We start from the raw sequence: 3,643 nt of genomic DNA, 5'->3' as shown, positions 1-3,643 counted from the left end.
CCTGTTAACAGAGGCGCGTCGAGATGACGCACACAAGTGCGCCAGACAGCTCCCCAGGCTACGGATAGTAAGGTGTGCGCGCGGGGTTGTGGGAGTTGTAGTCCGTGACCTTCCCGAAGGCTTGCGAAGGCACCTTAGGGTTGGTTTGGGCAGTCTTTCTTGTCTTATAATCCTTTCTCCTTCTTTAGTGAGTTAGCTCTGTGCCGCAGAGCTATTTTGGAATTGCAGTCATAATAGAGAACTCTGAAGATCCAGGGCCTACTTAGCCCACTGTTTCATTCATTTATGTGCTCTTGGAATCACAGGATAGAATTAAAATACACCCAAATGCAAGCTCAGAGCAAGGACCGCGTTGCTGTATCTGAACGCCTCACACATGTAGTAAGTGCTTACATGTGTAGGAATGAATCAATAAAAGTTCTTCAAATCCCATAAAGAAACGTCTAGGCCAAGTCAATGGTAAATTTCTTGGGCTTACTGTGGTTTCTTTCATGTGCCTTGTTCCTCTGATTCGCCCACATCTTCCACTGCAATTCTTGCAATCAAGATTTCCCCAGATCATGATTAATCGGGAAAGGCAAAAAGGATCAACTGTGTAGGCCTACCCTGTCTTACACCTGGGCAACCTCTGCACAGTGGCCAAACTATTTAGAAAGGGTTAACAAGGGAGCGCTGACTTTATGTCATCTAGTAAGTAACTCAAAACTCTGACAACTTCCAGGCTGTCTTCATCCAAACTGCCCAACTCACTCCTTGAGGTGTAATTCACATCTCGCTTTCTTCCAACTTTTCCTGCACCTGGGGCAGTGCCCTAATCTCATACACTGCACCCCATACTCTGAAACACCTCATACACTGGTTACCAGTTCAGAAAAGTACACACAATAAACCTCAGGAACATTCTAGGACAAGTTTCTAGGAAATGGTAGTCATAAAATGGCAGAAAACATTTATCAATGAACATTTATCAAGATTCTATTCTGTGTAAGGCACTAGAGATGAAGGAATAAGTAAACAATCGCAGTCTCTGTTTCACAAAATTTGAAATCCAGAAAACTGTGTGCTGGATATACCTGAAAGATAGGTCTACCCTTAGAACACACAGACACCCACACACTCTCTCTCCCCTTCTCCCCCCCATCTGTCTGTCTGTCCCCCTCTCCCCTCCTCTGTCTCTGTCTCTCTGTGTCTCTGTCTCTCTCTCTGTCTCTCTCCTCTGTCTCTGTCTCTGTCTGTCTGTCTCTGTCTCTGTCTCTCTCTCTCTCAATGGTACCAGAGTTTAAACTCAGGATCTCATGCTTTCTATGCAAGCACTCTACTACTTGAACCATACCACCATCACTTTGTTGCTTTCACTTATCTTTGTATAAGGTTCTCATATTTTTGCCCTGTGCTGGCCTTTGACCATGATCCTCTTGTTGATTTCTCCCACATAGCTGGGATTACAGGTTTACACCACCTTGTTGCCCTGATTGGTTGAGATAGGATCTAACTAACTTTTTCAAGGGAGCCTTAATCTTGATCCTCTTGGTTTCTGCCTCCCTAGTGGCCTTCAGATCTCTTTAAATAAGTCATATTATAGGAATGTAGTCCAACCTTTAATAACTTCATTAGATTGAAAAGTAAAGGAAATTAGTAGTCTTGGTTTATGTTTTGATAGCATTTATCATGATGAAATGAGAGTATTGTAAGGTAGATGGACTAGCTTTTGGGAAAAGATGATGCTGAATGGTCACTCACATAAGAGATTTTTAGTGTAGAGTGAATAAAAGTCTTGGTTTATGTTTTGATAGCATTTATCATGATGAAATGAGAGTATTGTAAGGTAGATGGACTAGCTTTTGGGAAAAGATGATGCTGAATGGATTAATGTCACTCACATAAGAGATTTTTAGTGTAGAGTGAATAAAAGGCAGCATCTGAGTGAGCCCCTGACTTGACTCAAACTTTGGAAATATAGATCTGGGTGAAACTATATAATGATGCATATAGAATTTCCCATTAGCAAGAAGATGGGGTGAGGGGGAAGGAAATGCATTTGAGGACATAAAGAGCTTCCTGAAAGATAAACTTTGTGCATTTACCATGCCCAGTGATGAGCACAATATCTCATTTAACCCACATACAACTCATTTGCACACCCAAGAAATGGTATCACCATGTTAAGATGAGCAAATTGAGGTCCAAAAGGATTAGGTACCTTGTTGAGGCTCCATCAATTAGTAAGTGACAGTAAGGTTTCGTTGAACCCAAGTTTGATTGAGTCTTAAGTTCATAATAGACACCCCCCTACACATACACACACATAGGCTGAAGAACTAGGCTGAATTTAAATAATTTTTTTACAGATATGGCCAAAGGGTCCTGGAGTTGAATGTTTAAAAACAACATTTCAGGCTGGGAAATTGGCTTAGTAGTAGAGTGCTTGCCTAGCATGCATGAAGCCTTGGGTTTGACTCCTCAGTGTCAGATAAATAGAAAAGGCTGGAAGTGGTGCTGTGGCTCAAAGTGGTAGAGTACTAACCTTGAGCAAAAGAAGCTCAGGGACTATGCCCAAGTCCCAGGTTCAAGCCCTAGGTCTGGAAAAAAAAATTCAAGGGCATAGTTGTTTTTTTTTAATAATAGATTAAATGAGAAAAGTCTTTGGATTAAGTCTAGATTAAGCCTTACATGATGAAACACACTGATCTACTACAGGAGTAGATGGCAAAAAGCAAGATTGTAAGTCTTACAAGATCAGGTATCTGGTGGGCAGGCATACCCCAAGAGGTTGAAGTAAGCAATTTATTCCCTCACCCACACAGTTCCTCATTGGTTGAGTACTGTGGGGTGTACATTCTTTCCCAGACATTCCTTAAGTTTCATTATGTCCTATTTGATAATTCTGGTATGTGTATCTTTTGAGAACTGGTTGAATTTTAGGAGCCATTTTTGGCTGCCTTCATTGTTATTGTTCCCTTGTGGCAGGGTAAGAACTTTCTAGTACATACCTATTTCCTATTTGTATTGTGGTCCATTCTTCCCCGTGCCATCTAGCCCCATTCTAATGTTCTGTTTATTTACCGTGTTTGCCTAGGGGCTTTTCCAAGCACAGGAATTTTGTCATATTTTCAAGTTGCTATACAAATAAGCTGCAATAATTTTCCACAAAGGGTCAAATGCCTTGCTTTGAAAATGGACCACCACTGACTTTGTTCTAACATACGAGTGCTTTATGTAAATATAAAATGACAAAAAGTGATGTAATCCTGCAAACAGTATTAAGAAATATTACAAATGATCATATCTAGGATGAGAAGGATGGTATCACGCCCCAGTAACACAGCCATACTTTATATTCTAGATCTTTCCCTGATTCAAAGATTTCTTGTTTTCAAGGTCCCCAGTTTGATGAGAAGAAAACCTGACAAACTATCCCAGGAAAGTATTTTGTGAACCAAGCAAAACTGCTGCTTTTTGCAGGTTAAAACGTTTCGATGTCAGTCTGCTTAACATCTCCGGATAGGGTCATCACCCTGCTCCTCCAGGGCTATTTGTATTTTTAGCCAAAAGAATCCAAGAGAGAATGGTTCAGATTAGGAAGGGGAGATGCTGGCGACCCTGGAAATAACCTAAAGCTTTCCAAACCACACCATACCCAAAG

The sequence above is a fragment of the Dipodomys ordii genome, unplaced genomic scaffold, assembly GCF_000151885.1.
Source record: "Dipodomys ordii isolate 6190 unplaced genomic scaffold, Dord_2.0 Scaffold36, whole genome shotgun sequence".
In the NCBI taxonomy this organism is placed as follows: Eukaryota; Metazoa; Chordata; class Mammalia; order Rodentia; family Heteromyidae; genus Dipodomys; species Dipodomys ordii.
The sequence above is the reverse complement of the archived record's forward strand: the minus strand, read 5'-3'. Positions refer to the sequence as shown.